Genomic DNA, 27495 nt, shown 5'->3' with positions numbered 1-27495 from the left:
AAATAAAAATACATTTTTTTTATTTGTCTAAAGTAAATCTAAGCATCATATTAGCCAAGTATTTCCCTTAACCAAGTAACTTGCACACGCAAAATGCATGTGACAGCTCTTAGTTAATAGCCTCAACCATAGTTAATCCAGTGTGCATGCATATTAAACTCGGTGTACAAGTTTGGAACTTTAAACTAGCGCACAGTTGGTGCAACTTTGTTTAGTTGCAGCAGTTTTGTTCGGTGCAGAAACGTGGTGTTGATAAGCCTATAAGATTAATTAACTGTGACTAATTAAAGCACGATTAATAGTGAAGTCGGTTAGTTGTTGCATTCCTATTTACAGCAGTGTTTCCCAACCATGTTTCTTGAGGCACACCAACAATAACCATTTTCAACCTCTCCCTAATCCAACACACCTGAATAAACTCACCAGAACATAAAAAGAGACTCCAAAACCTGAAGCTAATGGGTAAGATAAGGGAGACATCAAAATATGTGTTGGGAAACACTGCTATACAGTACACTATATGCATTTTAAACTACATTATGTCTGTGAACTATATCTTATTCACACACTGACTACCCTAAATGCAGCATTTATACACTTCTTTAGCGCTGATTTCAATTATATTCAAATATAAAACTTCATGCTATTAAAAGACATCAAGTAATATGGTAATTAGAATCTAATGAGAAACATCATGGAGAATAACGAGAGGGTGGGGGGGGGCACAAAAGTAAAACACCCAGACACATTAGAGTAATGAGAGTGGTAAATAAGCTTAACAGTCATATAAATTAGTCCTGCAACCAGGTTTTATTTGTTTAGTGGTTTACATTAGTTTAAGTTAATATTAGGATGTGATGCCGCAGGGATAGAAAGAGACATGTGCTCAGCTAACCAGGGCAGCACAAGTCACCGATGCCCTGTAAAACCATAAACTAAAAAAAAAACATGATAGCAACTTACAAGCGGTCACAGTGAGGCAATAAATGCTGCCTTGCATCCTAATTGCCCCCTTTGGCATCTTTCAGTGCAAAAATTAGCATCGGTACCTTAACTAAAGCTTACCAGAAGTACCAGTAATGGCATCAGAGAGGATGCAGGGTGGCCCTCGATAATGTAGGATGCCAAGGTGAGATGTTTCTGTGGCCAAACAAAAATCAGGCTGCCAGCCAGAGCTTCACACAGTCTGCAAAGCCACGCAGCAGAGACATTAATTTCAGTATACAATAAGTGCAAAAGAGTGGCCTGGAGTAACTGTAGTAAATCATGTTTTAAATCAAATTCAGATCCTGTGGCTACACCAGGTTTTCTCCAGCTATTGCCTGCCCAAAGCTATACTCTGCTAATACTACATTATCATTATACACCAAACACAACAGACTGATGAATAAGCACCATTTATAAAGGCTGAAAGAAAAATAAATCTGTTTTTAGGAGGGGCAATTTCACTGCAATTTGTAAGTTTTTGATTAAGTGGCTAATTCGTATGAATTCGTATAATCTAATTCGTACAATTTACTATGATTTGCTCATCACCCAATGACAGCTGGGTTTAGGGGCGGGGTTGGGTGCCACGCCTTTTTTTTTTAAATCGTACATTTTTGTGCGACTGAATTTGGACGAATTAGCCACTAAGCTGACAAAAAGTAAAATACTCATGTTTTCTTGTGAGATCAGGCTGGAGTTTAAAAGTGGCCGTGGCTAAACAATGCAAATAAAGTATTGGAATCAGCAAGAAAAACAGCATTTCCCAGCCAGTTTCATCAACATAATAGTACCCATTCACATGTATAGGTGTTATTTCAATCAACCATTTGAGACTTTGCCCCATAGTCAGGAAGTGCATAAAGACAATAACTAAATGTCTCCAACACTTAGCTTGCTACAGTTTTTAAATGAAATGAAATTTATTAAACACTAAAGAATATAACTCTTCAGTTATATATTTTTTATTGTTTTTCAACCTGTGGGGTGCACCCCACCAGGGGGGCTCCAGCACCTATTAAGGGGGGCACAAGAATTTGAGGTGTTCACTCAAATAACTTTGTTTGTTCTACAGCTAACTATCAGGCACCTGTAGAGTTAATGCGTTCCAGTAAAATATATACAAATAAAAATGGACCAGGTGTTTTTTTTAAATGAATGACGGTGAATGAAAGTCAAACAGGTGAGCCGTCTGACAAAAAACTGCCCTTCTGAATCAAATCAGCAGGGTGCCTGTCTGGATCCTTCACATACTTTGAATACACTACTGACTGTGTTTACATGGACATCAGTAAACTAGTTATTAGCCTTAACCAGAATAAGACAATAATATAATTAGGGTGTTTGAATGTTGCTTCATGAGACTATGCACGTTTCCTGCAGAGTTTTATGTAATTTTGGGTGTTTCATCTTTAACTGTTCAGGAGAGAGGTGGGGTGCGAGTGAAATTAGACAAACTTGTGTGTGTCCATAACATTTTAAAACCCCTGTATTTGATTATGTACATTTTAATTTCAACTGAACAAAACATTGACATTTGGGGGGTATCCTAATCATTTTGGTCTCTATTCTTCAATTATGAATTTTAGACTGGCGATTCAGTCATGTCTTTTGATTTTTTACAGGTGAATGCTGGCAGGGATCTAAGTAGCATGAGAGCTAAGTGATCACAAACAGCCATCTTCATCCCCCCGTTCCTATTTCCAGCTTCTCTAATTTGCTTTCCCCCTCTCCTCGTGTCTTTCTCCTCCAGAGAGCTAGGCCTGGTATTCGGCATTCATTCTCTCATATAAAGAGCCTAATCGGGGGTTATTTCCTGCTCAGCATGGCAGGCACACCGCCTGAGCCAGGAACTGTGATTCATCATTAGAAACGTCTCAATCTCCAGTTTAAAAACATAGCTCTGCACATTCAGTCCATTGCTTGAACAGGAATTATAAGCTTTGGAAACATGTGCTCAAGATCCTTTCTATAAGCTCTAAAAACTCAAGCAGCATTAATGCTAAAGCGTTAAGCCTCTGCATTTAATGTGTTTTACCTGTTAATAACACCGCGGTTTTCACCTGGACATACGTGATGTCTTATTCATTCGAAGGAGGAGTGTCCATGTTGGTCACTCAGATACGGTTGCCGTCCAAAGATCAGGCCTGGAACACATGCACAGGTCATCGTCGGTAATTGTCAATTATATGCTTTGATTTGCATTTAACTCTAATTTGTATTCTTTAAATGGGCAGTTTCCCAACAGCACTTGCTGGATTATGGAAGGAGCGTAGACTGTTTGACCCGGAGCTTAATTAATGCTGAAAGATAGATTGTCCAATCCAATAATCCAATTAGGGTTTATTAGCTATTAGACACTATTAGACACATCTATTTTTCTCTCTCTACATGAAATAAATGGATTTTGGCCAATTATTAATTGATCTAATTCTATATGCGGCAAATGCTTGAAACGGTTTCACTGACCTTCTCACATTAAAATAACTACGTAAAGTTTGTCACAATTAATTCGAACCCTCTGGGGATGTTTTGACATGTCCGTACATTTGTGCTTATTTCAGTTACTTATTACAAAGTATTGGCCAACATGTATATATATTTTTTTGTATTCAGCTCAAACTGTGCAACAATAGTATGTTAGAAATATTGATGTACATGCTTGTGTGTGTGTGTTTTTTTATTTAAATTATGCATGGTTAATAAGTTTTGGAGAAAAAAAAAGTAGCTGAAATAAGGTCCAAAGCCACACTGACTGGGCCTGAATAAGACTTTTGAGTAACTAGTCTTGTAGGCTAGAATATTTATTTCACAATTCTTTGAAAATTATTCTTTTCTCTCATTCAAAAAAAAAAAAAAACATTACAATGATTTACATTTTGTAAAGTCTACTTTGCTCATTTCAGCTGTATGCGTGTGAGTGACAATGGGGATTAATAATTTACACCTGGAAAGACAAAAGACACTCCCCTACCGGCTAATATTCACCCATTAAGGGCATTGTGAAGCAATGTCCAGCTGCAAATGCTAGCCCAAACTAAATTGTTGTGATGTCATGATAGACTGTAAGGGTGAATTTAGCGCTGAAGACTGGGGCAGGAAACACACGCGGGCTGCCAAAGGGTTGCACGTCACTCATTTGTTTGTGCGGGTGTAAAGTAACCACTTTTTTTACTGGAGTTTAAAGCTTGCCGCATCCAAAAGCAAAGGTTGCTAAAACTGCAGCCACATGATGAAGCAGAACAAAACAAACAAAGCAAAGCCAAATATTACTTAAGTTAAAAAGACAAAATAAATGAAACAAAAACAGTTTTGAACACCGCAAATGCAATACACTCTTTTCAATGTGTTTTCTGTCCTTACCAGTACTTATAATCACAAACAATTAGCATGATTGTAACCACAGTAACCACACAAAACTTAATTTTAAAGTAAGAAAGTCAGGCACACTTTAAACAGATCGAGGCTGAGCAAATGGAGATTTTGTAGTGAACTATGCCTTTCATTTGATCTAATTTTGTAACATCTCTTTATCCACAAAAGAGCTCTTGGCCTAAAAGAGACCTCAAGACAGCCATCATTTCATTGGCTTCTTAGTAAAGCTCCGAAATGGCCACTCTCCTCTCCTCCTTTTCATCTTCTTTCCCTCTGCAGCTCATCTTCGAGGGGATTGAAAGAGCAGGAGAACGAGAAGAATCTGTACCCAGACGAATCAACGCCATGAGACCGGCTTTTCTTCAGAAGCCTGACCCCAGACACGCCAAAGGATCAATCAATTACTTCTCCACTTCAGCAATCAAACAACATTATTATCAGGCATCAGCTCGTCGACCTGGAAAGGCTGGCGAATCAAAGGCTGCTGTGATGTAGCTGCCAGCGCTCTGTGGCTCGGCGCTAACAGAGAGTGGCACCTGCCCTCCGCTCTGGGAGGTGAAACACAAAGACGCACACGCACACGCGCAAACACACTTATGTACACATATTGAGGTGTTAAGATGAAAGGTGTCGACCATTCGGCTAACTAGACATGCAACCATATTCAACTGACCTCAAGAAACCCGGAGCTTCCATGCACGCAAACAAGGCAGTGATTCAACATTTTCAGTACAGCTCTTTAGGTGACTTCAAAAGCACCATGCTAATGACTGATACATTTATAGATGCTTTCAGTCTTGTTTTCCCTCTCTTTGGTGAGCCCAGTCTGACTCCACATTATTTATATACAGTTACATATACAAGGAAGTTATTTAGACATTATATAGAGACAAAAACAGATCTATAATATAATATAATATAATATAATATAATATAATATGATATAATATAATATAATATAATATAATATAATATAATATAATATAATATAATATAATATAATATAATATAATATAATATAATATAATATATAAACATTATATTATATTATATTATAATAAAAGAAATAGCAGCAAATTTCCGCAGATTCTGTGTGACCCTAGTTATATGCAAGCTTTAGATATTACATGAAGTCTAAAAAAACAGTTGCAAAGACTGAAATCAATGTAAAATGGCCTAAAGTCACTCGAGAAGCATCATTCGTTTAGCTAAACCTAACTGGACCATTATGTTTGCCTGAAACACTCAAATACATTTTTACCACCAACTACCACTAAATTGACACAAAATACAAAGATCTCTGTTGTAAAAACAATAAAGAAATGATGAAAACTGTGATAAAATAAGTACAAAAAATCAACAAAATGGCCAGAACATGATTTAAGTCCCTGTGAAATCAAAATAAAGCTTGTTAGATATTAGCATCAGTATATAAGTCTTAAGGATATCTATAAACGTGTGTGCTCCAAAACAGTGACAAAATTCACATTTAAAAGGTATAAACATCCAAAGCTTGGAGTCTCTTCTACAAAAACAAATCAACCTCAGTCTCTCATCAAATCTTCCAACCAATCAAATGCTTTATAGTGTGTGACATGCCCCGCCCCCTTCAAGACATTATTGCTATATGTGCTTGAGCTGAACAACTCTTATTAAGAGAGTCATGATATAAACCAAACTGCTATTGGCTGTTTTTTTAATGAGGGGGTGAAGGGGGTACTCTATCATGTTTCAGTTCAAATTAAGTTACACACCAAACAAAAATGCACATTTAAAAGCAATTCACAAGAGATTTAACACCGAAATAATGCAAAAGATTCCAAAAATCATGCATAAATTGGATAATTTCCTCTGCAGTTCCACTTTGCCAGACCACAGAGACATCAGAGGTCAAAAGATCACCATCACCACAGAGAAGGACAAAAAAAAAAATGAGTCTGACACTACAGATCCTGCCACGAATTTTGCAAATCCACTCCAAGCCATCCTCTATAATTCATAAAGCAGCAGATTGGGGTGTAATCCAGCGACAGAATGCTTGAATCAAATGCGCAGAGGTGAGAGAAGCTAATTTGGTTATTATAGTGAGCAGTCATTGTGAATGAGTGACCGCAACACTGAGAAACACTGTTATTAATGGGGCGCGCTGACTGTACTTTAACTTGACAACAGGAAAGATAGCAGCGTCCTGTAGGGGTCAAAGGTGATTAGTGATGGTAGGGGTACGGAACTGTGCTTTTATGATACACTTTGGTCATTACTGTATCACAGAGCCTGGCCTGAGAGAGACAGAGAGAGCGAGGGATGTTTAATGCATGGCCGGATGTGTGCTGCTATAGCCGAGTCTATTCTGGGCCGCAGTGATGAGTATCAGTGCATTAGACCGGCCACTGGGCCGCGTTAATCTTTAATAACACACATTGGAGGATTCATGAGCTGCCTAAGATCTTCATGACACTGGTCCTTATTCTTCTCGGAGCGCCCGTGTGAGGATGACAACTGGCCGGCTGTTGACGGATGAGGGGACGATTTGGGGGACTCATCCCAACTGTGTGTGTAAAGGAGGACAAAAGTACAGTTTGTGGAAGCATGCGATACTGAGGCAGCAGATTTTAGAGCTGGCAAGTTTAAAAACTTTAAACAAATATAATAATTGCTATAACGCGGTTCACATTTCGTGGCCTTGCAGTTTCGCAGATTTTTTTTGTGCAGTATGACATGCTTTATTTTTACTGCGCATTGTGTTCTGTATCCTGATTGGTTGTAGACCATTGTCAATCAATCTCCTCCGTGTCTCCTGTACAGAATGTGTTCAGCTTGCCAAATTCGTTTGCTAGTAATGCGAGTTCCAACAAGGATGCAAAAATGGTTGTAACTGTCTGCAGTAAGACCATCCTAAAGGGGGTGGTACACCGGGTGCACCACACCACGCCACACACCATGAATTTTAGAATTGCAAACAGGTTTCTATCAGGGTACGCACATCGGCATCTGTCTGTGGTGCCCAGCTACGGCTCAGGACATTGTTCATATTTCTGATAGCATAGATGAGAGAATCTACCACAGAGTGCCATCTGAAAAATTTAATTTTAAATAACATGCGAATATGCGCGTCTGGTGTCTGTCACTTCTAACAGTCATGTGCGCTGCGCATCCGGAGTGCGATCCTCTTAAGGTTGAAGTGTGCTTTCGTTTTAAGGATCAGTGACTGCAGGAAAAAGAACATTACGCCGGATGCCAACATTATCCACACAAAAGCTAAAAAGCTTTATGAACCTTTTAATGACAGCAATTAATGTTTGCGCCTGACAACTGGTTTTAATCTTTGGTTTCATTCTATAATACTGGACTTATTTTTTTACCAAAGTTTAAACTTTGAGAGTGTTTAAACAAGAGAGAAACGTGTGAAAATGTTAATGCTCGTCTGAGAAAAGTGTCTTAAAACATCTATAATAATTGTCAAAATAAAGCTGACTACTTTGCTGATTTTGCCTATTGCAGATTATTTTTAGAACCAACTCTCGCGAATAACAAGGGACCACTGAAAAGTAATAAATAAATAGCAACTCTTTTAATTATAATTTTCTGTCAATTTAAGATTCATAGAATTTGGAATTTGGAAAAATTATTATCATTTTTTTAATGTACTTATACTATTTTCAAGCAAAAAAACTAACCCTAACATTTTTTGATAATTTCAATTTAAGTTTTATAAATAATATACTAAATAATATCCTAATAATATTTTAGAATTTTACAGATTATAAATAAAATCTGGAAAAATGAAAAACAACAGAAAAAACCCCTAAATATAAAAAAGAGAAAACTTTTTCATTGTTTTCATTTATATAATGTAGTAAAAAATAAATAAAGTAGATATTTGGTATAATTTTCAAAGGCAATCAAAGGATTTCAATTGATTTTTTGAATTTATATCTGGCAAAAAAGTAAAACTAAATAAAATAAAATAAAATAGAAACACATGTATGAACAAACACGCACACCACATGCACACAGGTACAGGCACAGCCACATGTGCATACACATCATTTACTTTAACGTTTTAATTAAATCATTAGGACTAGTTTATAAAAAAGTGCATAAAAAGATGCATTGTCACTAATGGTTTCTGACCATCTTTAGATTTCTATTCCTGTCAGGACTCTAGACACTCACCTTGACAACAGCTCTCTCGCTCTCTCTCTCTCTCTCCGTCTATCCCCACTTTCCCTGGCTACTGCTTAGAAACAAAATCCTATTCTAGCACTTTCCCTTTTGTAATTATTTTTTATTCTCAACTATATGAAGCAAGTGAGTCAATGCTTGCATTACCAAGTTTGATAAATGGGTGTCTTCAGTAACAGCAACCTACAATTCAAACTTTAAGTTAACTTAAGTTTTAAATTAAGTATTTACTGTATTTGATTTCTTTATTAGTACTGTAATGGTGTTGTGTATGCACCCTATACATACACTTGCTATGCATTTGTATAATGCTTGAGGTCTTGACATTTGCAAACTGTTAGTTATGTGGAAATAAGTGTTTGTTTTTTGCTGTAATTGATTTTTTTTCTGTTTTGTGCAAATTTATAAAGAATTCCTATAAAAATAAGTAGCGTTAATAATAATAATAATAATAATAATAATAATAATAATAATAACAATAATAATAATAACAATATTATGTTAAATAAAACATAACTGTTTCAAAATGTTTGTCAGATGCCCATTCACACAACATGTCTATTTCTGTAAATAGCATCTAGTTTGTGTACAAACCAAGTGTAAAAAAGAAAGCCAAATCTTTTTTATTGCCCCCTGGTGGCTGGCTACACTATGTCAAAACAGATTGATGTTATGCCTTCATAATTAGTGGGGGATCCTTCAAGCAGTGCATGTTTTGGAGTCTAAAGATGTGCGAGTTGCACTTTATTTTACAGCTTGTAGTTACAGTGTAATAAGGTATGAAAGTACAGTTGTATACGGCAACTGCATGGTTAGGTTTAGTGGTATGTTTAGACATAGTATATAGCTTTCTATATGGAATCTCCAGGAAAACTCAGAAACGTTCTCAAAATTGTTGAGCCTATATTTCATCTATTTACTTACTTAAATGTTTGTATATGTATACATACATACAAGCACACATATATGCATACAAGCACACACACATACATACATATATATACATACATACATACACACACCCAGGGACGGATTTAAGAAATAAGCAAGCTAAGTGGCCTCTTAGGGCCCCAGGAAATATAAACTTATCTATATATCTTATCTATACAACATCGTTTTCTACCATATTTTGTATGGTGTTAGTTAAACAAATACAATGTTAATGAAATTAAAATTTATTTAATATACAATCAAAAATAATATTATTATTATACTGTAATGCTATGTAATAATAATATTACAAAATAAAATATTCATAAATGAGCAGTCCAACAATATTTATAAAAAAAAGATGTATTATTTTCAGTTGTAAATTCATTTTAAAAAATGTAAAAATTTTAAAATGTAGAGATTGCATTAATTGAAAATGTCGAAAAGAATATTGAGTGATATATATATAAAACTGCAATATATATTATATATATATATATATATAATTAAATAAAAGTACATTTCAAGACTTAGGCCCTATGGCTGGAATTTCTTAGGGCCCCAAAATCACCAAATCCGCCCCTGTATACACAAGTAATATTTGTAAAGTAATATGTTTTATTTGTAAATCAATATTTTAGTAGAAGTATGAGAGATCTGCTGTAACTTCATTTATCAAGCAAGTTGTTCTAATTGATTAAATTCGCATTTTAAACCTTAAAATAAAAGTTAACCATAATTTTAATAATCTTAAGTTTTCAGCTCTTAAAGTCTCAAAATCCTTCCACGTAAAATTACAGCAGATGTTTTTATTTTACAAAATTCTGGGCACAAATGGCAAAACTAAACAAAAACTGAATATTAAGCCTGGCTCTGGTTATTATCAAGTATTTGTAATGACCGAAAGAACATGGTACGAACACACAAAACAGGACTGTAAAACATGTATGTGTTTCCCAGAGATGAGTTGTGGCTGGAAGGGCATCTGCTGCGTAAAAACTTGCTGGATAAGTTGGCGGTTCATTCGGCTGTGGCGACCCCGGATTAATAAAAGGACTAAGCCGACAAGAAAATGAATGAATAAAAACATGTATGTAAAAAACAATTGTGCCAAAGTGAGTGGCATACTTGATCATGCCAGCCTGCACAGTGTCAAAACAAAAATTATGATATTATATAAATCCCACTCCCAAACATACAATGTATGGAGAGGTAAAGAACTAAGTTGTTTTGAACATAGCAAAGCTTGTTATTCAAGAAAAGAGTCTCCAAAATCTTTAACTAAAAAATACCGTAGATATCATACAAAACACCCATGCTCTAAACACGCAAAAACTCAACTCCCCAAAATGCACCGTTTATTCGACAGCTGAATCTGCCAATGTCCTTTTGCGCGAGTCAGACAGAATATGCAAATTCACCCTCATTAAATGTCAGCAGGGAAAACACACAGTGACTTTCACCTCCGAAAAGTTAAACCTCTGAAAGTTTCCCATAAGAAAAGACAAGGCTCAGACCCCCGCTGGTCCGTCAAATCTCAAGCACAATCTCATGCAGACGTGTGGCTTTATTAGATTGGAAAGTTAGTGAGACACACAGGCAACTTGCTGAAGTGGCACTTTTTTTTTTCCTTCACGGCGACTCTTTTGTTTGATACTCAGCTCTTTAGTGTTTACTTATGCATGGAGCGCAGCAGAGAGAAGGGAGAGATAAAGGGCATCTGCAAGATAAAGCCATAGCATAGATGAGAGAATCTAGAGGGGGGAAAAGACAGCACAGCAGCAATTCTCCATCCCTTTATAAGAGCATGGATGTCCGTCACCGGCATGCAGAACAAATAGCTGTGCTGCTACCTTTGCCTGTTTTCTAACCTTTACCACAGAAGAAAAAAAAGTACCATCTTCCCCTGCGCTGTTGTTTCTCTCTGATGTATAATGCAGTGCTATATTCACAGATACGCCTCGTAGTGTTTGTGCACGTACGTGAGGGGTTATTTACTCTAGAAAATCCCTGGATATATGAGAAAAGAAAAGAAAAAAAGCTCAGCTGAGGATACTCTTCAGACTGGCACACCGGTGGTGACGCACATGCTGAATGCTAATGTAGGCTACATTTCAGAAAAAGGGCATGGTGGTGAAGTTGAAATGAGAAATATTTTGTATGCCCGTCGGGATAAAATCAAGACAATAAGGTAAATATTACGTCAGGCTGCGTGAGAAAGTCTTTGTGGCTCATTTTACTTTCAGAATACAAGGCATTTTAGATTATAAAAAAATAAATGATGTTTAATGGAAAATTTTGATTTTAGCTATTTGGGAGTTGACTAGATTGTAAAAATTGGTTCCTGATTGAATAAAAGAAAATATTTATAGAATGTTGCCATATAGAAAATAAATATAATGCATTTAAATATATATATATATATATTTAATAATAATAATAGTGCACAATCTGTAGTTTCTAAAAATAAATAAATTAAATAGAGAGAAAAAAGAGATTTACAAAATCTTTTCTTTTGTTTTGATTTTATTTTGATTTTGATTTACAAATTTACAGTCTTCTTATTTCAAATGAATTTTTAAAATAAGAATAATAAAAAGATTTCATTTAATTATTTACATGAATTTGTCACAATTTCCTGGACTACAATCCTGTGACAATATGCACTACAACTCCCGTCATGCACCTCACACACACCTGGTCTCCTTTGATTACACACACAGCTGGGAGATGCTCATGGACTGAATACTCAGACTATATAGACTGCTTACTTCGTCACACACATTGCTGAGACTTTTTGGTTTATATCCTCTAACATTACAAAGCATTTTCCTGGTTTTGTCTTTCTGTGTTTGACCCTTGCCTTGTTCTCTTAATTACGTAGTCTGCCGCTGGTTTCGACCATTTGCCTGTGACCTGACTACGCTTCCAGATTTCTTTGTATGTACCCATTTGCTACTGTGTTTGACCATTGCCTGTCTTATAACTCTGAATAAAGCTGCGCACGGATCCTCACTCCAATGTCACCTGACTCCCTTGTGGTTACACTTTTAATGTTTTTCAAGAACATCAGGAGAAAAACAAAATATAATTTTTTGAATGTGCATATTTAAATTACACCTAATATTACAAAAACTTTAATAACTTCACCCAAAACTCAAAATTCTGTTATTTACTTATTTTACATTTATTCATCATTCACTTGTTACAAATCTGTTTAAGTGTTTTTTTTCTTCTTCTGTGGAACACAAGACAAGTTATTTTGAAAAATGTGACCACAGTATTTGTTTTCCTGTTATAGAAGTCAATAACAATTAAAGGTTTCTAACATATTCAATATTCCAAAAAAAAAAAGGACTCAACTCAAAGTTTGTAGTTAATAGTGAGTACATTTTTGAGTGAACAATCATTTTGACAATGGCATTGACTTTATACTAACTTTTATAGTAACACTGAACTAGCTCTAGCACTTATTTGAAAACCTTCAGCCATCTAAAGGGAATGTGCGGGCGGCGTTTGTCCTTTCCGTTGTGAGAGGACACCGAATCAGCTGGAGACTCTGTGCGGTGCTCATACCAGCGGCGGATCGATGGCTCACCCCTAATCTCTGTCAACACAGAGGGAAGGAAAAGAGACAGAGAGAAGGGGGGGCACAAAGACATTTGTGCGAAAAATGCTTGTTGCACAACGAAAGTGTCTGACAGAAGATTATTACAGCCTGACAAAAGCCTCAACTGGGCCACGCGAGGCAGCCAAACAAACCCTCTCCAGTCCTCTCCAATCACAGCACATTGATAATTGCAAGTGATGCTGGTGTTCGGTGTCTTGTGTCCTTTCAGATACATAAATACAGCATTTATACTCTGCAGCTCCACGAGAGGACACAATCAATCGATTATGACATGAACACACTCTTTTTGGCGCACTGTGACAGTGAGAACTATTGGGAATAAACAAATAAACATTTAACGTTTATGAAATAAAATTAAATACACATAATGTATACACTATTTATTACTAAACTACTACCAAACTTGAATTTAAGTTTAAAACAAGAAAGAATAACTTAAAATAATTTTAATAACTTAAAATAAATGACTTCAATTCAATTCAAGTTTATTTGTAAAGCACTTTTCACAATAAATGTTGTTGCAAAGCAGCTTTACATAAGGTGCACATTTTAGCATTACAACCAATTTCGGAAAAGTTAAGATTATTAGTTACCATAACTTTATTAGTTACTAATAACTTTAACTAACTAACTAACTTTTAACTGTTAAAGTTATTATACATAAACATAGTTAACCTGCAGTTATATAGTATATTGGTGATGTTTATGTGTACATGTACTTTACATTGTGAAATATTTTATGCATAGAGCTGTTTTTGCTTGGTTTATTTATTTACATGTGTTACGGCTCAGTATCTGTGCCTGTGATTGTTTGATTTTTTTTTCTCTCCCTCCTTCTCTACCTATCATTTTCTTTAGGTTCGCCCAGTTCATCTAGCTATTGGCTAAGCTATATGCCAGTCTCCATTACCATTTACGATAACATCATCGATGACCAATCACAAGCAGACTTCCCCACTTTAAAAGGAAGCCGGTGCAGTCGAAAGCTAGCTTGCTTTTTGCTTGCTCACTGTTGTGTGTTTGCTGTGTTGTTTGACTGTGTGTTTTGCTGGATGGCTGGATTATGTGACAGTTTCTTGTGCTATGTGTGCTATAATCATTTGTGCTGAAATCGATCTTTAAAAATGATCTAATTGTGTTTTCTCTATGATTACCAGATATACGATATCAGTGGGATTCAAGGAACAGGGTAGATATCACGTGACCTACATGTTGCTACACATAGGAGATACCAATGTATTATACACACTAGTTTAGAAGTGTGCGCCACTAATTGCAAGTTTGGTTTACGTTTGTGTTTAGAAGTGTAGTTTAGATAGGGCGTGAAAACGCTGAAGACTTTTCTTTCTCTTTCTTTTATTAGATAGTATAGAGATTGTGGGTTCTAGTTAGAGTTGTGTTTTGTTATATTATTTTCTTTTCTTTGGCGCCGCTTTTGTTCCTCCTCCCCTTTATTACAACCATTTATTTATTCTTGTTTTCTTTATTTTGAATATACTTATCATTTATCCACTTTGTAAAATAAACACTTATTTTGGCATAATTTGGTTGTTTGTCTGCTCCATTGCCACCACCATTTATAAAAGGGTCATAAATTTGAAATGTTGCGTTAACCCTAGCGTTTCCATCTTAAATAACCGTAACACGTTTAAAATTGTGTTATATTTATGCATACTAATTGTGTTATATTTATGCTTAAAATTAGAAAAGAAATAGCCAATGAGCTAATAATAATGCATACATGCATACACCACCTGAAAAAAAGTCTTGTTGTCAATCCCAGTTGTAAGAGCAACAAATAACAACTTGACTACTAGTTGATCTTTTGGAAAGGTGGCAGAGGGAGTTTTTTCTAATGAATCAACTGTTGGACTGCATCCCAATCATCACAAACACCGCAGAAGACCTATTGAAACCCGCATGGTCCAAGATTCTTACAGAAATCAGTCAAGTTTGGTGAAGTAAAAATCATGGTTTGGGGATACATTCAGTAGGGGGCATGTGAGAGATCTGCAGAGTGGATGGCAACATCAACAGCCTACCAGAGGTATCAAGATATTTCTGCTGCTCATTACATTACAAACCACAGGAGAGGGCAAATTCATCAGCAAGATAGCGCTCCTTCTTAGACTTCAGCCTCCACATCAAAGCTCCTGAAAGCAAAGAAGGTCAAGGTGCACCAGGATTGGCCAACCCAGTCACCAGACATGAACATTATTGAGCATGTCTGGAGCAAGATGAAGGAGGAGGCTTTGAAGATGAATCCAAAGAATTTGATGAACTCTGGGAGTCCTGCTAGAACGCTTTCTTTGCCATTCCAGAGGACTTTTATTAATAAGTTATTTGAGTCTTTGCAGAGATGCACTTTTGCCAGGTAGTATTTGTACATACATATGTACATAAATACATACATAAGCTTTACATCTGATAATAGTTTATGCATGCTGTTAATTACTTTCTTGATTTGTCAGATATTTAAGTCCTAAACTGTGTTAAATGTATGCTTTAATAAGGAAATTGTCCAGAGGATATAAAAAAAAAAATCCATGCATATTATTCATTCAATAATTTAATTATTAATCCAATTCACAGTAATTTATGCACACTGCTTATCTAACTTAACGGAGGCTTAAATGTATCTACCAAAACCCAAGACTGATTACAAAAATCTCCAACGTGTGCACATACTGATTTAAGCTTCATTAATTCACAACAGCCGAAATAACAAGAAGGCAGCAAGAAACAGAACTTTTTATTATACTCCAGTCAACTTATTCCAGAACGAGAGCAAAAGACATTTGCATGGACCAAAAACTGAGCAGAAGTGACACACTGAGTCATTTGGAGGCATTGGAGGCCATTATTGCTAATAGCAGTTTTGCTATTACAGTCTGTTTATGTGACACTAAACTTTGACTTTGTCTTTTTTAAAAAAAAAATCTGCCAGATGGTCGACAGAAAACTCTCCTCCTACACAAAACTGACATGTTCTTTGTAAGATTATAGCAACTTTTTAAAACACGTTCAACAATGTGAAAATTTCCAGTGTCATTTAACAGTTTCCAATGGGATGACAGCAATGAAGCCTTATTAGACTCAAGGGTCTGCTTATCGTATTAGTGGCCGGTATCCTGCAGCTATCTGGACTGTCAGTTGTTTCTAATGTGCGCTGACAGCAGAAGAACAGGAAAGACTTTCTCTTATCGTGGCTCTTTGTTTCTATCATCATGGCAGGCTTCCTATCTTGTGCGGGGTAAAGACGGGAGCAAATAATGGTTGGATGTGACTGGATGGATATCTGGTAAAAGAGATCCAATTGCATTCCCGTTCATCTCAATGGGGATCTGAAACTGTGCCGCCCAAAAAAACTTTGGCTATAGGAAAACATTCTGCCATAGTGAATGAGATTATTAAATTATAGTGATGGAATATTTGGTTTAATTACAAGAATATTTGGTTTATTTACAGATCCCAGTTTAGACAATAATACCAAAAGTATGAATTTTTTTTTTTTCAAAATTAATTTCAAGAGGTCTTATACTGCTCAAATGGAAGGACAGATTTCCTGAAATGTTCAATTATTGGATTAGGGATCTTATGTACCATCTTACAATGGAGAAGATTCAGTACTACACCAAAGGTTGCAGTAATCTTATTTGGCAGCCAGTGCTGATATATATAGAGCAAATGGATCTTAATATTTGCAGTTTGTTTATTTGTTCTTTAATTTTTTTCTTGTTTTTTTATTTTAATTTCTAATGTGTATAATAGGTGAGTAAGCATATGGAAACTTTTATACTTGACTTGTATGAATGTATACAGTATATTATGATCTGATGTAAAACAGATTAATATTGTGCATAACCTACTGTATGGAAATGGTGCAGTGGGGCGGGGGGCTCGGTTGAAGCAAATATAATTTGTCTCTGTTTTTCAAAAACTTTTTGAAATTGTTGTTTTATTGACCAAAATACTAATAAAAAGATCTGAAAAAAATGCAGTGATGTAAGGCTAAATTAAGACTAAAACAAAATAGCAATATCTATGGCAGCGTTCTGTTGTTAATTGCACTGCAGTTTTGACGTCTGTATCTTTAAGAGCTTAACTACTGTAATGTAGCACAGACTCTGATGGGCTGTTTATGTTGTTATTGATCATCAGTTGGGGAAAACAAAATCTCTCAGTGCCAAGTATTGAATGATTTTTTATAACTTCACACTCAAAAAAAAAGGGTTGTTTTTACACAAATTTGCAAAAATACAGACTAAACTAATCGTTTTAAATCTGAAATAATTAGAAAATAGTTAACTTGGACTCATTTATGACTGTAGTTCCACAAAACATCACTTGAACAAGCGCATTAACATACTGTAATCTTGAGTTTCAGTTCTGAAAGGTAAACTACACACTCAAAAAATTTAGCTTTTTACACAAATTTGCAAAAATACAGACTAAACTAGTTGTTTTAAACCTGAAATAAACAGAAAATAGTAAACTTGGACTCATTTATGACTGTAGTTCCACAAAACATCACTTGAACAAGCGCATTAACATACTGTAATCTTGAGTTTCAGTTCTGAAAGGTAAACTACACACTCAAAAAATTTAGCTTTTTACACAAATTTGCAAAAATACAGACTAAACTAGTTGTTTTAAACCTGAAATAAACAGAAAATAGTAAACTTGGACTCATTTATGACTGTAGTTCCACAAAACATCACTTGAACAAGCGCATTAACATACTGTAATCTTGAGTTTCAGTTCTGAAAGGTAAACTACACACTCAAAAAATTTAGCTTTTTACACAAATTTGCAAAAATACAGACTAAACTAGTTGTTTTAAACCTGAAATAAACAGAAAATAGTAAACTTGAATTCATTTATGATTGTAGCTTCCACAAAACATCACTTGAAAAAGCGCATGGACATAATCTTGAGTTTCAGTTCAGAAAGGTAAACTACGGATGCTCTTCCAGCTGCAACGAATCACTGTGAATATATATATATATATATATATATATATATATATATATATATATATATATATATGCATGTTTTTTTTTCTGTGAAATTATTGTGCCGTATTGTAAAAAATAGACTAAATAAAAATAAGAGTGAAAAAAAAAATTAAGTTGTGAACTAAGATCAATCTGCGGATTAGTTTAGTCATTCAAATCACATCATCTGTTAAATCTTTTTGTTTTGCACCCAATTTTTTTATATCAATAAATCAATTCTTATAGCATAAAAATATTTCCACCTCAACAATTGATGTGCATTTTAAGATTTTATGCACATCTTGTTACTTCCTATCAGCATGTTTCATGAATATCCCAAGATGTGCATACAAAATACACAGCCAGAAACAACTACTGGAACCTATTCTTCTTAATTTGGTTCTCCTCTAATTTTTTTTGTCCAAAAGACACCTGAATTGCAATTTATGAATTATTTGAAAAAGCAGACACCATGGTTTTAAACCATTGTAAAACACAATGCTGCTTTAACAACTGCAGTCAACATACAATTGGAGAAAATGTGTTTAACTCTAAACGCTACCAGTTGCAAAAAGAAAAGAAAAAAAACTGCCCTAGGAAATTGTCCCCAGCCATCAATAACTCTAAAAGTTTTGACACTTCTCAAATGGCCTCCTCTGTGATCTGCAGAATTGCTTTTCCCCATCCCTTTAAAGAAATTGATACCTTGTGTAAAAGAGAGCAAGAGAGAGAGATCAAAAACAGGGGATGAAAAAAACATGTCAAACTAAAATAAAAGTGCTACAACAGGGGGGAAAAATTGAGTTTTACAATTACCTACAATTGTATCTCTCTAAAAGTGAAACGAATGGAAGAGGCTAAAACTGAGAGCTCTACAAAGCAGCGGAAAAAACAAACAAAAACAATAAGTAAGATTCAGACATGGTGTTTTGTTGCTTGACAAGCACAGTTTTAGTTTGTGTGTTGTGTTGTGTGTATGTGTATGTGTATGTGTATGTGTTTGTGTGTGTGTGTTTGTGTGTGTGTGTGTGTGGGGGGGGGGGGGGGGGGGTTGCATCCTCGACAGCAACAATGTCCATATTTACACTTCTTTTTCATACATACAGTATGTTTCTGCATGTGTATATGATTATGAAAAAAATTGTTTGCATGTACATTGAGGTTTTGTCCCTGTGTGCATATTCTGGAGTCCATGGGTGTTTTTTTTGTGGAATATTTAGAGTGCACAATTGAACTTTACAAGGCAAGATCTTTCTGCTCAAAATTTTTTTAAACTTCTTTTGCACTTTTTGTGGCCACCGAGGTAGCATATTAAACATTTTTAGGTGCTTTGTACCCTGCATATCCATGTGCGATTTTTTAATACCGTTTTTTTTTTCTGAAGCATGAATTAAATTAAGCAAAAGTAACAGTAAAGACCTTTAAGTTGTTTCATAAATATGTCTTGTTTTATTTGGCTTTGAAGTGGTTAGAAAAGCTGCAATTTACCATTTAAACTTAACCAGAGTCTCTTAAAGGCAAGTCATTTCATAAAGGCTGTCTCCTTTAAAAAAAAAAAAAAAAAAGAATATGACATGTCTTACGAATTAGTGATTTTACGTGTTTATGTGTACATGTATGGATCAAAGGAAATATATTTCCAGCTTTTATGAACCTTGATCTGCCTTCAGATCACTTACAATAAGTTTTAATATTACTTTAAAAAAAGTTGTTACAAATTTTATTACCGCTTATAAACAGCAGTTGTTACGGTTGCCTGGTGATAAGATCTGTGGCTAGATCGTCTCATTTTAAAAATGCTCAGTTCAGCCTGTGTGGACTTCGAAGGACTCGCCTTTTGAAGTCTGCATGCTTCGGAGGATGCAGCCTCTGAAATGAGACAGCTTTTACTTAACATATTTTTTGCTGCATTTTAAAATAACTTTTGAAGCATAAAATCCTGTTTTTTAACGCAAAAGCTGATTCTTGATCTATGTATAATTTTTTCTAATAGATGCTTCTATAGTCTTTTATAATTATGCAACCCAAATATTTCTGGAAAATGTAGCATTAAATGGTCATGTTAAATTAGTATTCTTAAAAGATTCCTAAACATTGTTTTGTCAAAATAATCAAGCAGTTTCTAACAACGATATAACAAGAAATGAGCGGCAATTCAGCATATTAGAATGATTTCTGAAGGATCATGTGACATTGAAGACTGAAAATTCAGCTCAGCTATGACAAAAATACAGAACATTTAAATTTGTACTGAACCTGAAATCAGAAATCTAGAATTGTTCAGATTTTGTACAGCATATTTACTACATTTCATTTATCTTATCATTATTACATTTTTTAATAATCTGTCATAATTAATATTTTTATTAGTATATATTTTTATAAATACAGGCATCTTTAGTAAGCATAAAAACTTTAATAAATCTGTTTCCAGACTATTGAATGGGACAGTATAACTAACCTAAATAAAACAAAATATATTCACGAATATTCTGTTTGTGTCACATTATACAATTGAAAGCACTTCAAAAGCCACTTTTTGCTGACACAAACAACAAACAAATAGGCCAGTATCAATATCTTTTTTGTTGTACAATATATTGTACCAAAATATATTGCTATAAACGATATTAGTGTCATTTAAAGACCATTTTGTGACACTCACTATATAATGGCAGAATGGCTTTCTTAGCTTAAAATATTCTGTACAAATTCTGTTCAAGAGCCAGGATATGAGCTTCTTGCTCGTTTATTCATGTAATGTATTTACACAATCAAACTCAGTAGCTATTGAACTGAGTAAAACTATAAATGAAATGAAATAAAGAAGATTAATTATAAATGATACAACAATGAATGTATGCAGATTCATTTTATATATACAGCACACAAATAGGCCAGTCACAATATTAGTTTTTGTTGTACGCTATATTTTACACAAAATATATTGCGGTAATATTCACGTCTTTTTAAAACCATTTTCTGACACTCACTATATAATGGCAAAATAAAAATATAATATCATTACATTGCAAGTGTACACTTTTAAATAACACATCATATTTTATTCTTAAGAATATTTCATTAAATTATAGTCATTTTAACAATTTAATAATGAGACATTGGAATTAGAATGTGAAAACGGAAATACCCTAAACAAATGAATAATAATAAATGTTAACAAAGAAAAAAAAAAGTGCAAGGTAAAAAGTAACAGAAGCTGTGATATATACTTTAAACATACTTTAGAAATTTTTAGTATGTACTATATTGCGTTTTTTTTTTTTAAACCATACTGACACAGACACCTCCAACAGGGTAGATAGAGATGTTACGCAATCAGCAAAAATGTTGCAAGAATTTTTTATTTTTTTTTATGTATGGGCGATTGCATTGCATTACCAAAAATTATTGAGGTCATGTTCAAGTGTTGTGCGATAAGTTGATCTATTGATTGTGACAGGCATAAACACAAACATTTAACAATCAAAGATTTTTCCAAAGATCCCTAAAATGTCACTTTAAAAGTACCAATACCCCGTCCCGCCTCTTCCACCCACCCCAGACTGAGAGCCCAGCGGCCCCAACATCTGTTCTCTGGCCGGGGTGTGATCTCACAGACTGCAGGTCCTGCCAGGTCTAATCACCTCTGAGCATGGACGCGTACAAGGGGAGAGATTATGGCAATCCGCAGAGTGCCCCCTTTTCAAAATGCCAACCTCAGTCAGGGCAGGAGGCTTTAAATACCACTCAAATGTCAGTGTGAGGCCCCACAAGTCAAACTAAATTACCTCCTACCTGCTCCGTCTCCCCTCTCGCCGTCTCCAATTCATATGCGTAACCAAACACGCATAAACATAAGAACCCACAAATGAGTTAGCGAGGCAAAAACCCAGGAGCTATCAGTCTAGACATGAGTCGATATTCAGGAATACAATATATCGTGACAATGATGCAGGACATTATTATCATGGGCACTTATTTATACTTTAATACTGATTTTAGGAGTATTTAGTAGTATTGTTGTACTGTATATTGTATTGGCAATGGTGTTCATCAAAGCACCAAACGCCTGAAGACATGGAAAAGTTCTGATATGCCCTAACATCTGTCATCTACATGCTTGACAACAAATACTGTAAGTGGCTAAAGTCTAATACCACTGTAAACAGCACAAACTGGGTTATGATATCGTTAGCAACATTTATGTAGACTGTACCTAAGATTTCATCAGCATTTAATTAAAAACATTTAGTTGACTGAACTAAAAACTTTAAATGCAATGCAAATGAAATGTTATGTACAAGAAACGTGAATTTCGTCACTGTTTTGGAGCACACTAGCTTATAGTTATTTAAAAAAAACTAACAATACTGATAGTAACATCTAAAAGAAAAACTTTATTTAAATTTCATAGGACCTGAAGGAATGTTCAGAGTACACATCTTAATACTAAATGTCACAGTTAACGCATTAATTATGTTTCCTAATGCAATCATATTGAAAAGTGTTACCCATTGTACATTAATCCATTTGCAATTTAATTAGTTTAAAACATTTAGATTTCTTTTTTATTATTTGGTCATTTAGGCAATGAGTTTTCTTAAATGTTAAGTTTAATCAATCTGTATAGGCTTAAAACAGAGATAAAACCTCTGTTAACCTGCTATTTCTTAATGTTGATATTGAATAACGCATGAAAGACATTTAGTATTAAGATGTGTACTCTGAACATTCCTTCAGGTCCTATGAAATTTAAATAAAGTTTTTCTTTTAGATGTTACTATCAGTATTGTTAGTTTTTTTTAAATAACTATAAGCTAGTGTGCTCCAAAACAGTGACGAAATTCACGTTTAGAAGATATAAAACTGATATAAACATGTAAATCTTGTAGTTTGTTAATTCTGCCTAATTGGATCAACGATTTTATTTACGTCACCTCATACTTCAGTTTCTCATCAAATTATAACCAATCAAATGCTCTTTAGAATCTGACACCCAGCCCCCTTTAAGAAACTTCTCTTTCAACTTTACTTGTGCTCAAACACTTGAGCTCAAAGCTGTGATAAAACAAAACACTATTGGCAATTTTTTGTAAAAAGGGGAGGGGCTACTCTATGTTCCACCCTCTTTGTGTGTTTTGGTTGAGATGATGTCAAAGATCAACCTTTAAATACAATAAAGCAGTATGCAGAAATAGAGTTTCTAAATTTTTTGTTTGTTATTATACCTGATGAAGTAACCCTTTTTTTGCAGCTTATGTCAATATAACTATATATCATATATCTGAATGATTATATGATAACGGAAACAACATATATTGTGAAAAAAACGTCAGTTACAGAAATGAACATAACTAAGTTAACAACCGTAGCTATTTCTCACAGTTAACGCATTAATTATGTTTCCTAATGCAGTCATATTGAAAAGTGTTACCCATTGTACATTAATCCATTTGCAATTTAATTAGTTTAAAACATTTGGATTTCTTTTTTGCAGCTTATATTAATAGAAAACCATATAGTGAAGTATATGGTCACAAACCTAACTGACTAACATAAACAACTGCATACTTCCAGTAGTAGATTGTGTACATTCCAAGCAATGGAAATGTACACAAACAGACATCGACACGTACACAAGCGGTCTTTATAGAGCAACCGTATTGATCTATCAGTGGAGATTTGATACTCGCCAAAGTGTTTTCGCACTTTGTGCTGTACAGTGGAAGCAGAGCTCATATATTAGCGTACAGTGAGCGGGTTTGGAGATGTGTGAAGCGACCCGAAGGGATTATTGATCTCCTCGGACTGCTCCTGCCCAGCATCAATCAAAAAAAAAGCATCAACTCCACACCTCTGAGATCTTCAACGTCAGCCTCTTCCACGGAGGCTATTGATCACAAATTGCACGGCGGATTGATTGGCAGTAACATTAAGAGGCCGTATTGATTTTGGCGCAAGTTTAGGTTCTTCTTGGTCACTGATAAAACAAACTCCTGCATCAGTCCGCACAGGTGCTGTTCGATCGCTGCGTAGGGTTGAATAAAGGGGTCAAGGTTTGGCTTGGGAAGGTTAGATACCATAACAACAGCTGCCTTCAAATTCTAATTAAAACACTGATGGGATTTTTAATAATAAACTAATATTTGAATGCTCATAAGTCTTTCAAAATGCATGAAAAACATTTAATATAAACTTTCATAATAAACATTTAACTGCTGATAAAATTAGGATGAGAATAAAATTACTTGAAATTTAAACATTTCCAAATGTATAAAAAGCTTTTAAAAAGCTTAATAAATTACTGTTTCCAATAAAAGTTTATGCAGTAGTTAAAAGGGGTGCAAATTAGTTTTATGTTTATAAGTAATCCTTTATCTTGATGGTCCACTTGAGTATTATTAGACTGTCTGCTTAATATCTGTTGATACTGCTCCTTCGACAAACATTTAACTGACTATAAAAAATTTGCAAGTACATGTCAACTTACACTAACCCTAACCCCAACCCAACACTCTACTTATAATCTAAGGAAAATTAGTTAGCATGTAGATGCAATGTAATTTAATTCATTAAACAGACCATCAAAATAAAGTGTGACATGTTAATGTATTGATCAAATATCTTCTATGCAGATTGTTACAACCCTATGGTTGTCATGTCTCATTTGCCTCTCTCTTTTGCCTAGAAAACATTTGATTGGCCACTTCAGACTGATTGCTTATTCCTGATTGGCCTACAGTATTTTATTTGCCGTGACATAACTTCCTTGGCGGCCATGTTGTTTTGGTCACTTGCTTTTTTGGATTGCCCCTCAAATGTTATGGCTTATTCTGTAAATAGTTTGTAAATAATGAATATAATATTGGAATAGTAAGGAGTTTGATGAAATTTTATTTGTAAAACCTTTTGACCTCTGTTTTTGTGTCAGGTACTTAGAGTAGTTAATTGTATTTTATTTTATTTTATTTTCCTTTTTGGTACGGTAGAGGTTTAAAATGTTGTTATTTTGCCTTGACAGCTTCCAAATTCAAACCCCAATAAAAATTTGGTTTCATATTTTATTTGTCTTGTCTTTCATGTTGTGCACCTTCCCTAGACGGTGAGTAACATGAACTTGGGGTCTCGTCCGGGATCTGAACCCAGTACCTCTCACACACCAAGCAAGAATCATACCTCTAGACATATTTCTCAGGTTCATATTTCCCACACATTTTACAAAATGTATAAGTTAAAGTTTATGCTTAGATGATGAAAAAAGACAGCAATAAATATGCGCTGTGTCCAGTACACTCTTCAAAAAGTACAAAACTATCCATAAACCAAACCAAATGTCCATAAACCGTTAATGTTATTTTAAAGACAACTGGCCAAAGTAGATATGATTATATTTAAAAGAACAATTCTGCCTAAAGATAGACTGATGTTCACAAAAACATTTTTTTAGATGTAATTAATGTAATTTTGCTCGCAAAATTACATCCCAACAAACAAAACTGTTAGAGAATACATATTTTTCCTTATTCATCTGACCAAGCATCACTGTAGAAAAGCATGAAGCACTTCTAGAGAGCCAAGTAGGCTCCTATACCAGAGGACTATGACTGATAGCAGCCATTATGTGTCGGCAGGCAAAAGGTGGAGAGCAGTCACTCGTTTATTCATGCATTCATTTGTTCGGTCCGCCACCCCAGCAGGGACCAGATGAGCTGTCCATACTGTCAGAGCGATGATCCGCCTGCCATTCATCTGAGACAGACAGCTGACTGACCCGCCCTCTGCCCGTCCCACCGTTGGCATCAACACTGAGAGCTGCTCATTTAGATTAATGAACACGGGTAGAATATATTAGAGTGCAGCAGGTGCCTCCTCTTTATGGTGGACATACTGTAAAATATTTCTGCAGAGTTTGAGCCAGAAACACAGAAGTTTAAGAGATGTGTTTTCCCCCAAATGAGAGTTAGCGACAGGGATGATCCTTTTATATTCATTTGTGACAGGCTGAATGGGGATTTTGGTGTACTTTTTGAACGGTAACTTTGGCAAACTCATTACATTGCTATTGAGGTGGCGGTTCTTTATGTTGAGGGAAATCCCACCAATTGGCAATTATGATAAAATAAAATAAAAAAGCCAATGTTAATGCATATTATGTGAAGGAAATTTTCTAATACATGCTTCTTTTGTCTTTTAAAACATGCAACCCAAATATCTCTGGAAAATGTAGTTTAGCATTAAATGGTCCTTTGAAATTAGTATTCTTAAAAGATTAATAAACATTGTTTTGACAAAATTATCAAGCAGTTTCTCACAATGATATAACAACAATGAGCAACAAATCAGCATATTTGAATGATTTCTAAAAGATCATGTGACATTGAAGACTAAAGTAGGGACTCCTGAAAAAAAAAAAAATAATAAAATTAAATAAAATTAAATTAAATTAAATTAAAAGCCAATGTTAATGCATTTTATGTGGAGGGAATTTGGAACTTTAAGATCTTTTAAAAAAGTATAAAAAATTTTGTAATGATTTGGAATTCAATGAATAAACATGTTTTCTAAAATTAAAAATTAATTGAATAAATGTAATAAATTTGCTCCAAAACACTGAAATATGTAAACTAAAATGTTTCACTAGCGAAGCAAAATTACATGAGATAAATCTTACTTTCATTGAAATACATTTGAATAGAACAGTTTTATGATTTAAACAAAAACAAATATGTGCGGAATGGATTTGTTTACACAGTCAATTATTTTTCATATTTTAACCAATATTTGTTCTTGGTTTAAGCATTCATTTTGTTTCATTTCTTGATAAACAAGGCTGAAATTCTTCATTTTGCATTTCAGGGTACTTTTTTATTGTTAGAATGTTCAGACAAGAGATGCACCAATATGGATTATTTGTCTGATATCGATTCCAGATTTGGAGGCCGATAACCGATAAATTAACCGATAAATATAAATATTTTAAAATGTTATATTTTTATACAGCGAACAACTGATTTTACTTTAAAACACGTCATAAAAGTTTGAATTGATCTTAGAATGGCCTAATCAAAGTAAAAAAAAAAAAACAAAAGTTTAAAAATTGCAAGGTGATTACAGTATATAGACCTATATTTACAACTTCACATAAATCAGCATCCCAGAAATAAAAGATTTCCTTTTCTTCGCATAGCAAATTAATATGCAACTTTGCAACTATTGCATAAAAATAACCGGTTAAATAATAGGTTAAATAACAAATTGAGATTCAATTAACAAACAAGTTAAATAAATATATCTTATAAGTTTGACATAGGACCGATAATGATAACATTAAAAATAGCATTCATTGGCCGATATCGATATCGATACTGTAAGTATATTTCACCTTTTCTA

General features: G+C 34.5%; 1 protein-coding gene across 2 annotated transcripts in view; it reads right to left on the bottom strand.

Moving 5' to 3' along the window:
* Positions 1-27495, bottom strand: part of exoc4 (exocyst complex component 4) — a 211238-nt gene that overhangs the window by 100533 nt on the left and 83210 nt on the right. The window lies entirely within an intron of this gene.

This window comes from Danio rerio, chromosome 4 (assembly GCF_049306965.1).
Source record: "Danio rerio strain Tuebingen ecotype United States chromosome 4, GRCz12tu, whole genome shotgun sequence".
Taxonomy (NCBI): Eukaryota; Metazoa; Chordata; class Actinopteri; order Cypriniformes; family Danionidae; genus Danio; species Danio rerio.
This window is presented reverse-complemented; position numbering and strand designations above follow the sequence as displayed.